The sequence below is a fragment of the Geotrypetes seraphini genome, chromosome 14 (genome assembly GCF_902459505.1).
Source record: "Geotrypetes seraphini chromosome 14, aGeoSer1.1, whole genome shotgun sequence".
NCBI classification, from domain to species: domain Eukaryota; kingdom Metazoa; phylum Chordata; class Amphibia; order Gymnophiona; family Dermophiidae; genus Geotrypetes; species Geotrypetes seraphini.
The window spans coordinates 12,404,343-12,415,529 of NC_047097.1; positions in this window are offsets into that span (position 1 = coordinate 12,404,343).

The window sequence follows — 11,187 nt, forward strand, 5'->3', positions numbered from 1 at the left end:
GAGAGGGGATCAGGAGCTAAAGAGAGATTGAAAAAAACAAACAAACAACAGTGCACAAGTAGAGAGAGACACACAGACAGTCACAGAAGGACAGGGGGCTAGAGCAGAGATGCTTGCAGGGAGAAAAAGCTAAGCAGTAATGTTACAGCTTGAGAGTGCAGACTGAGGAAGAAAGCAGAGACAGCGCTACACAGGGAAATGGAGGGAGGAAATAGACAGAAAGAAAAATACAGACAGACATAAATTCTAGCACCCGTTAATGTAACGGGCTTAACGACTAGTATTAGAATAAGATCCTTTGCTTTTCCGCTCCTACTGACTTGAAAGGACTCTCTGTACATGGCCCCATATCCCTCCACATCCCCTTCAGGCTGCTCCCTGCATTATGTGAACCATTGGCATAGCTAGGGTAGGCTTCGGTCTTCCCACTTTGGGCTCAGGCTTCTTCCTGAACTGCAACACCCCTTTAAACAGCTGGCAGGGATGCCCAAGTCCCACCAACCATTTCCTGAGATTCTTCCTTCCTCCTGGTGCTGCTTCTTTAATGTATTAGTTAGCGGTGTGCCTCTAGGACATCTCACTAACTGTGCATGCACTAGAAGTCTGCCAATTTCTATATTAAAGAAACAGTGCCAGGAGAAGGAGAGGGGCTTCGAAACTGGCTAGAGGAGCTTCAGCATCCACACCAGCAAAGGTGTCTTTAACACACATGGGGTGGGTAGAGAATATATTGACACCCCCCCTCCCCACTCCACCTCTGGGCATCCCAAAATTGGAGGACTGGCTGTGAACATAATAAAAAGTTAAGGATCCATACTGGAGAAGTCAGCAATGAAATTGCGAGAGCCTCATGCAGGAATCTAGTGAGGAGCTCATGCTAAAATCCAGAGAACTAGTGAGGGATCCATGCTGGGGAGTCTAAGAAACCGGTGAGGGATCCACACCAGATTCCCAGAGAATAAGGTGAACCAAAGATTGGGAGGTATGGAAAGCCTTTCATATGCTGACAGGTTGGAAAAGCTGGGGCTCTTCTGCCTGGAGAAGCGGAGACTTAGAGGAGATATGATAGAAACCTTCAAAATCCTGAAAGGCATAGAGAAGGTAGACAGGGACAGATTCTTCAGACTGTGGGGAACCACAAGTACAAGGGGGCACTCAGAGAAATTGAAAGGGGACGGGTTTAGAATGAATGCTAGGAAGTTCTTCTTTACCCAGAGGGTGGTGGACACGTGGAATGCGCTCCCGAAGATTGTGATAGGGCAGGGTACTCTATGGGGTTCAAGGAAGGTTTAGATAAATTCCTGAAGGATAAGGGGATTGAGGGGTACAGATAGAATTAGAGGGTACAGATGGATTTAGAGATAGGTTATAGGAAAAGGCAGGGACCACCTAACAGGTCGTGGACCTGATGGGCCGCCGGGTGTGCGGACTGCTGGGTGCGATGGACCTCTGGTCTGACCCAGCGGAAGCAACTCTTATGTTCTTATGTAGGTATACTGAGGTACCCATGCAGGGAGCACATGAAACAGTCAGCATGGATAAAAGACCTTATGCTAGATTCTCTAAGCTCACCGATCGTGCCCCGACCAGTTTGTGACCCCGACCCAATTCACTAACCTTCTGCCCGAACCGATCCGCACATGCAAATGAGGAGAAATGCATGCCTAAGTAGGAAGGCAGTGATTCACTAAACAGAAGAAGGAACACCAATTCTGTCCGAACCAAAAAGAAGCGTCTGCTGAGGACCGATCACTCACGTCCTTGCCGACTGTCCTGCTCTCTGCCGCCCTGAAATCCCAGCCCTGCAGCCCCAGTATCAAAACAAAAATAAAACCAACAAAATAAAACATTTTAAATTCATCTCCCTTGTGCAAAAAGCACAAGAAGACAAGCTCTGCCGACTCTTCTGTTCTCTGCCGCCCTGTCCCTGCCACCCTGTCCCTGCCAATTCTCCTGCTCTCTGCCGTCGTTCCCTGCAGTGCGAGCCCATGGTTTTAACACACGGGTTAAAAGCGTGTTCTGTTCCTGGTTGCAGCGTGTTCTGTTCCATTAAAGCCCCCCCCCCCCCACCTTGTTCTGACTTCGCTTGTGTAGAAAACAAGCACATGCACGGACCGCATCTACAGGCAAAGAAGATGGTCTGTGCATGCATCTAGATCGCTCGGCAGCGATCCGCGCGATCGCTGTGGGGGTATGCCTCTGACCGCATTAATTTGCATGAGGACTCGTAGTGAATTGGTCACCCGGGAAGATTCAGCCACGGATCGGATTGGACAGGTGAGTTTAGTGAATCTAGGCCCTTGAAAACTCCTGACAGATTTAAAGCAGGCACCTTTAGCAATGTGGGGAGGTTGGTGTTCTCGTGGTTCTTGCCCCTGGCTTCATGGCAGGATAGTGTTTGCTGTCCCTGAGGTTCAGCCCATCTGAAGCTTTTGATTACTTACTGTGTTGTTTATTTAGCGCTTTTGCATGCAAAGAGTTGTGAATGGTAAAAGATACCGAAAGGGCGTTGTAACCAGCTCAGGTTTCTTAATCTCTCTCCACCCTTTTCTCTACAAATTCTTTGATTTCTAACGAGCACCTGGAAAGGAAATGCCTGCATGTTCTGCCTGAACACAGAAAAGTCTTCTCACGGCAGCTCTACCTCTACATTCGCACGCAAAGCCAGCTTTTTACTGTCACACTGTCACGCATGCCTTCCACTCTCCACGGCAGCAGGCACGTGGCCAGGAATGCACGCACATATGTGCACAGATAACCATATTGGCATATGCAGGCACAGGCTGAATGCGCATACTAACTTAGTAGCAGGGGCAAGTTTGGTTGCATATGTTCTTTCATGGATAATGCACAAATTATCAGTGGCACACATGGATTCTTATGCAGAGGTTACACTTAAGCAGTGAGGTGCTCATACCTCCCGCTCCTCTAAGCATGTTGAGATATGTTTATGTTTATTTAAGAGTTGATCTACCGCTCCTGCATTTTACTGACTTAAGCGGTTTACAAAGTATCAAACTCAAATGAAATTAGGTACTTGAGAAAAACGACCCTATCTGTCCCGAAGGCTCACAATCTAGACAAAGTACCTGATAAACTAAAAATATGTAATAACAACATATGATACATTTCCAAGATCAAAAATCAAAGAAATAGAAAGAATGAAAGAAGATAATGTGAGCCAAGTATTGGACAATCAAGCCATTGTAACATCACTGATGAGGTTGGCTCTGAGGCATTATGACATCACAATCTCAGCTCTGGAATGTTGTTCTCATTGGGGTTCCAGAATCTTGCTATTCTTTGAGGTGCTGGAATGTTGCTGCTACTTGGGTTTTGGCCAAGTACTAGTAACCTGGATTGGCCACCGTGTGCTTGATGGACCATTGGTCTGACCCAGTATGGCTATTCTTATGTTTATTTAAGAGTTGATCTACCGCTCCTGCATTTTACTGACCTAAGTGGTTTACAAAGAATCAAACTCAAATGAAATTAGGTACTTGAGAAAAACGACCCTATCTGTCCCGAAGGCTCACAATCTAGCTAAAGTACCTGATAAACTAAAAATATGTAATAACAACATATAATACATTTTCAAGATCAAAAATCAAAGAAATAGAAAATTAAAAATAAAATAAAACAAATTTAAGAGATAGAAAAGTCTCTGAAGCGGCCTGATAGCAAACAGTCATATTTTAGTGCAGGTCTTAATACAACTCCCGGCACAGCGCACTTCACGGATCCGCCACTGGCAGAGCTTGCGAGCATCAAACAAATTAACATTTCTAAAACATATCCACTAAAACTGTTATATGAAATAAATAAATCCAAATCAACACAAATAAGTACAAATTAATGCACATTGTGGTCCCCATTCCATTATTCAATTCGGGAGAGCCATTTGAAAAAAATGTGCTTTTAGATGGTTCTTAAATTTTTGAAATGATTCTTCCTTCCTTAATTCTTCCGGTAAATTGTTCCACAACATCTCTGTTGCTCTGTGCATTTTCATATGGACATGAACCCATGCACAAACGTAGTGTACAAGCAGCAGCACAGACCAAGAAAGGACTATGGGGGTAGATTCATGAAAAGGGCACCAAAAATTAGGGGTGAAAAATATGGGTGCTAAGCACCAGTAGCGTATTAAGGGTGGCACCACCCCCGAGGCCTCCCCCCCTGCCCTCCTCTCTGCACCCCTGTTTCTTCCCTTTCTTTTTTCTATCCTAAATGAGGTCTCACCAGAGTCTTATACAGGGACATCAATACCTCCTTTTTCCAAATGGCCATCCTTCTCCCTATGCAACCTAGCACCCTTCTAGCTTTCGCCGTCACCTTTCAACCTGTTTGGCCACCTTAAGATCATTTATTTATTTGTTTAGATTTTTATCCCGTCCTCCCAGTAGCTCAGAACGGTCTACAAGTAAACATACACAATGGAGAGTAATTGGACATATAAGATTATACAATAGATTTAAATGTTTGGACATACAAGACTGTGTAGCAGTTTAAATACAGGGAGTATACAGCAAGTTAAGAGAAGTAGTTTAAGTATAAGTAGTTTAGTTTAAATACAAGTTATTAGAGTTCAGACTGAGAGAGGACAATACCGAAATTTAGGGAGAAGATAGACAGGAGAGAGAAGAGTAGAGGTGGGGCTTAAGGGGGAGGGGTGTAGACTGAGGGTGACTTTTGAGGGTCTTTACCATTTTTTGGAATGTCATTAATGAGTTCTGTAGTCAGAGTTGCGGGGGGAGTTGGTTCCAGAGATGGGGAATGAAGTGGCTGTAGGAGCGTTTGCGGGCGGTTCTTAGAGGAGGGACCTTCCGGGGGGAATGAATAGGCGTATCTCCGATTCTGAGCGGAGGGTGCGAGTGGGGGTGTAGATGGGAAGCTTGGATTTTATGTAGGAGGGGTTGGTGGTATAAATTATTTTATGCACTATTGCCAGGCGCCTTGAAAGCACAGTGCTGGCTAATTGGGAGCCAGTGTTCAGCGCGGAGTGCTTCTCTTCTGTCGTGCACATAAGTTCTTCACCACCTAAACTGTACTGTTCCCTTGCATTTCTTAGCATTAAATTTTAGCTGCCAAATTTCAGACCATTCTTCCAGCTTCGCCAGGTCTTTCTTCGTGTTATTCACACCATCCTGGGTGTCTACTCTATTGGAGATTTTGCAAAGAGGCAAACCTTACCCATAGAAACATGATGGCAGATATAGGCCAAATAGCCCATCCAGTCTGCCCATCCGCAGTAACCACTATCTCTTTTTCTCTCTGAGAGATCCCATGTGCCTATCCCACGCCTTCTTGAATTCAGACATGGTCTCTGTCTCCACCACCTTTTCTGGGAGACTGTTCCACGCCTCTATCACCCTTTCTGTAAAAAAGTATTTCCTTAGATTACTCTGGAGCCTATCACCTCTTAACTTCATCCTATGCGCTCTCATTCCAGAGCTTCCTTTCAAATGAAAGAGACTCGACTCATGCACATTTACATTATGTAGGTATTTAAACGTCTCTGTCATATCTCTCCCCTCTCCCGCCTTTCCTCCAAAGTATACAGATTGAGATCTTTAAGTCCCCATACGCTTTATGATGAAGACCACGCTCGCACGCTCCCTTTCCCCGTACCTCTAAATCTTCACCAGTGCGAGTGGCTTCTCCAGCATGCTCCTCACGCCAGTGTTGGATTTCCCTCTAATATCACTTCCTGGCCCTGTGACCCGGAAGTGATTCAGAGGGAAGCCAGGCTGGCGAGAGAGCAACAGGCAGGAGACGTTACTGGCAGTAGCAAAGATCTACAGAGGAATGGGGGTGGGGGGGAGGGATGGTGCGAGCATAGTGTGGTGTGGCAGGGCAGGGCGGAGAGATGCCAGCACCTCCACCGACACAGCGCTCGGGGTGGTCCGCACGCCCCGCCCCCCCTTACTACACCACTGCTAAGCACCAAGGGCCTGATTCTATACATAGCAACTAAACAATCAGCGCTGATCATAATGGCGCTTAGCGTGATTGTGTAAAAGGCACACATTCTATTCGGAATCACGCTTAGTGGCTGTACGCAGCATAAAATTTAGTCACTCCCATATAGGCTAAGGAAAGTCAGACCTATATACCTGTACCTCAGTTGTGTGTGGCTCGGGCTTATTCTATAACAGTGCACGTAACTTTTAGGAACACCCATGCTCCTCCCCTGGCCACACACCCCTTGAGACTGACGTACTAGAAGCGACGTGTACCACTTTATAGAATGCACCTATCAAGTTGTGCACGTAACGTCTAATTAGTGCCTATGATCATCAACTATGAGGCGATAATTGCAAATTATTAGTGCCTACTTGCCTTGGTAAACAATTAAATTGTGCATGAAAATTGGCTGTGCACAATTTGGGTCCAATTCTGTAACAGCAATTGTGCATGAAATTGCTGTTAAAGAATACAGCATACGTTGGCATGCATGCACCTAAGTTGAGGCATAAGCACTAATACCATGTCAAAGGCGTGATATTATTCTATAACTTACACAATGAACTGTAAGACCCGCCTCTGGCCCGCCTATGTGCATGCCCCTCTGTATTGGCGTGCTACAGCATTTAAGTGTTCAGGGTCCAGTTTTCAGTATTTTTTTTAGCTATCCTACAATATTCTGCTGGAGACAGATGGCTTATCTTTTTTTTTTTTTTTTACAACTCCTCAGACTGAGAAATAAAGCCACATTATAACAAAATCAATAGCCCATATATCAAAGATCTGCACAGAAGCTCAGTGCAATAGTGAAAATGCTACAATAGCTGTCAATTAATTCACAGGGCAATAAGGAACACATGTGCATGAATACATGCCTACAAAATATCATCAGGGCACCCAGGCTGTAAAGGTACATAGGCACCTGCATTACACCTGTTCATAAAGGCAGAATATGCAGCATTGACTTAATTAATAGCCTCCCTGAAAGCTCATTTACAAAATTAGGTGGCAACTTTGTGTATGTAATTGCCAGTAAGAACTGGTATGTGTGGGTGTAAAATTTATAAACACAACCACTCTCTTGGCGAGGAAAGTCTTCCACAGTAACTCAACCCATGATTCCCGTAACAACCAAAAATTGTGGAATGGAACACCCACTATTTAAGAATGTGAGTATTATGCAACAGAGAAAAAAAGGCCTCAGGAGTCCGAAAACAAGCGCAACATATTTAGAAAGCTATAAACAAGGACTAGATCTCAATTATTGGCCAACAAGCCTCCTTTTCATTTTAATTGTGCTTTCTCATTTCATGTGCATCGCCATCGTATTTTTGAAAAAAGTACGAGAACTAAACAGCACTTATCTTTAAAGATCCCGATGGGGACCCGTTTCACGCACTGCTTCATCAGAGGATCCAAATTGTGCCAATATATTATACGAGGAGTTGCTCAAAAGTTCTCAGCCCAACCAAGAAGAAAATGATGTGGAGTCATGAAACTTACAAGTTATTCCACACTTTTCTTGGTTGGGCTGAAAACTTTCAGATGGTCCCTCGTGTTGTGATGTCAGAATGCCTCATTCCACCAATGCTTAAGAACCAACCTCATCGGTGATGTTACAATGGCTTGGTTTCACTATACTTGTGCTCATTTACTAGATGCATTTGCTTCATTTATTTATTTAAAAAATTTCTATACCGTTTCAAGCCAAAACGGTTTACAAAATTTTGCAACAGATAAACACAAGTTATCGAATCCTTCGGAAGATCAGTGTGCAGGAAAAATCATTACTTAAAGAAACACATTTACAAACAATTGTGTTTTAAGTAGTTTTCTAAATGAACTCCTATCACTGCATTTCCATATTTGCCTGACACGGGAGTTCCACAATCTTACCCCTATTTTGGATTAACATTTGCTTTCAGCAGCGCAAAATTTTCAATGAAATGAAAAGTGTTAAGAGACGTGTGGAATAACTTTGAAGTTTCATGACTCTACATCAGGGGTCCCCAAAGTCCCTCCTTGAGGGCCGAATCCAGTCGGGTTTTCAGGATTTCCCCAATGAATATGCATTGAAAACAGTGCATGCACATAGATCTCATGCATATTCATTGGGGAAATCCTGAAAACCCGACTGGATTGGGCCCTCAAGGAGAGACTTTGGGGACCCCTGCTCTACATCATTCTCTTCTTGGTTGGGCTGACAACATTTCAGCAGCCCCTCATATACAATATATTGGCACAATTTGGATCCTCTGATGAAGTAGTGCGTGAAACGGGTCCCCATCGGGATCTTTAAAGATAAGTGCTGTTTAGTTCTCGTACTTTTTTCAAAAATACGATGGCGATGCACATGAAATGAAAAACCACAATTAAAATGAAAAGGAGGCTTGTTGGCCAATAATTGAGATCTAGTCCGTGTTTATAGCTTTCTAAATATGTTGTGCTTGTTTTCGGACTCCTGAGGCCTTTTTTTTTCTGTTGCATAACCATCACATTCTTAAATAGTGGGTGTTCCATTCCACAATTTTTGGTTGTTACAGGAATCATGGGTTGAGTTACTGTGGAAGACTTTCCTCGCTAAGAGAATGTTGGTTGTGTTTATAAATTTCACACCCACACATACCAGTTCTTACTGGCAATTAAATACACAAAGTTGCCACCTGCCTTAAACAGGTATAACTTTGTAAATGAGCTTTCAGGGAGGCTATTAATAAAGGCAATGCTGCATATTCTGCCTTTATGAACTGGTATAATACAGGTGCCTATGTACCTTTACAGCCTGGGTGCCCTGATGATATTTTGTAGACATGTATTTTTGGACACATGTTCCTTATTGCCCTGTGAATTAATTGCCAGCTATTGTAGCTTTTTCACTATTGCACTGAGCTTCTGTGCAGAATTTTGAAATATGGATATGGATTTTGTTACAATGTGGCTTCAAATTCAGCAAATATATATCAATTCTCATTAAGCCAAAGGCACCGAAGCTTAATGCACCAATTTGTAAATAACCATGCTAATTAATTTCTCCCCTCCCTCGCACTCCCTGAGAATAGAAAGAATCTGACCTCTGCATGACAAGCAGCACTGAGGTAGAACTGTGTCGGCACGCAAACTCGTTACTAAATACTTAATCAACATTCCTTTCTCTCAGGCCCCTCCATTGTTCATTAACTTATTAACTTTGACAAGCACACAGTTCTGCTTTGGTTTGCCACACGCATAAATCTATGCATGTATGCATACACCTATTTGCAGAGATTCAGGGATGGTGCTATCATTAGATGAAGTGAGGTGGTTGCCTCCTAGGATGAGCAGCATAAAATCCGTTCTGTTCCTTGGGATCCTGCCAGGTACATGTGACCTAGATTGGCCACTGTTGCAAACAGGATAATTGGCTTGATGGATCTTCATTTTTTTTAAATTTAAAAAAAAAAAAATTGGTTTTTAGCGGCATTTTCAATTACCATGCCAATTGAAAAATTTGGAATTCCACGCAGAGCTCGGCTAGGCTGATCGAGATGCTGTTTAGAGAATCATAAGAACATAAGAAGTTGCCTCCGCTGGGTCAGACTAGAGGTCCATCGCGCCCAGCAGTCTGCACCCGCAGCAGCCCATCAGGTCCATGACCTGTCAGTGGTCCCTGAACTCATCCTATAACCTTTCACTACTTCTATCTGTACCCCTTAATCCCCTTATCCTTCAGGAATTTATCCAAACCCACTTTGAATCCCTGTATTGTGTTCTGTTCAATCACAGCCTCCAGGAGTGCGTTCCATGTGTCCACCACTCTCTGGGTGAAGAACTTCCTGCCATTGGTTCTAAACCTGTCCCCTTTCAGTTTCTCCGAGTGCCCAGTACATCTGAAGTTTTATGTTGCTGTTTCTGAGATGATGTAAGAATTGGACATTTTGTTTTCATTTTTTATTTTCTTTTTTTGTAAATTGTTCTAGTTTTGCTCTTCACCCATTTTTAGGTGAGGGCAGCTTCAGTGGATACAGACTATGGGCTCCTATTACCAAGGTGCGGTAGGGGGTTTAACGCACGGAATACCGCGCGTTAAACCGCCTGCCGCGCTAGCCGCTAACACTTCCATTGATGAGGCGTTAGTTTTTTGGCTTGCCACGGGGGTTAGCGCGTGATGAAATGCCCGACGCCCTAACCCCCGTAGCGCGCCTTGATAAAAGGAGCCCTATATGTTTCTATTTGATACTACGATGTTCCAGTATAAAAGATTAGGACTCATTATTTTTTTATATTAGTATCTTACACTACATGATTAAGCTACTACAATTTTTGCTGATATAACTATCAGGGCAAACATTTTTCAAAAATTACATAGCCTTGACTACTTTAAAATTGAGGCATGTGCAGATGAGGGCAGAGCTTGCAGAGATGGAGCAGGGGCAGAACTCACAGGGACGGGACAGGGATGGAAATGGATCCCGCGAAGACAGGGACAAATTTGTCACCATGTTAATCTCTACTGCAGCTTTGTAAAAGGAGCTTTTTAGTGATCTGGTTAGCGATCCGCGTAATGCTGCTAACCAGATAGCGCAGCATCAGTTCCCAGATATTTAGCACTAGACAGTATCCGGATAAACTGCTATTTAATATATTCATAAATGATCTAGAAACAGGGACGAAGTGCAAAATAATAAAATTTGCGGACGACACCAAACTATTCAATGGAGCTCGGACTAAAGAGGACTGCGAAGAATTACAAAGGGACTTGAACAAACTGGGGAAATGGGCAACGAGATGGCAGATGAAGTTCAACATTGAGAAATGTAAAGTACTACATGTGGGAAACAGAAACCCGAGATACAACTATACGATGGGAGGGATGTTATTGAATGAGAGTACCCAAGAAAGGGACTTGGGGTAATGGTGGACATGACAATGAGGCCGATGGCACAGTGCGCAGTGGCCGCTAAGAGAGCGAATAGAATGCTAGGTATATTCAAGAAGGGTATTACAACCAGAATGAAAGAAGTTATCCTGCCGTTGTATCAGGCAATGGTGTGCCCACATCTGGAATACTGCGTCCAATATTGGTCGCCGTACCTTGAGAAGGATATGGCGATACTAGAGAGGGTTCAGAGGAGAGCGACGCGTCTGATAAAGGGGATGGAAAACCTTTCATACGCTGAGAGATTGGAGAAACTGGGTCTCTTTTCCCTGGAGAAGAGGCGACTTAGAGGGGATATGATAGAG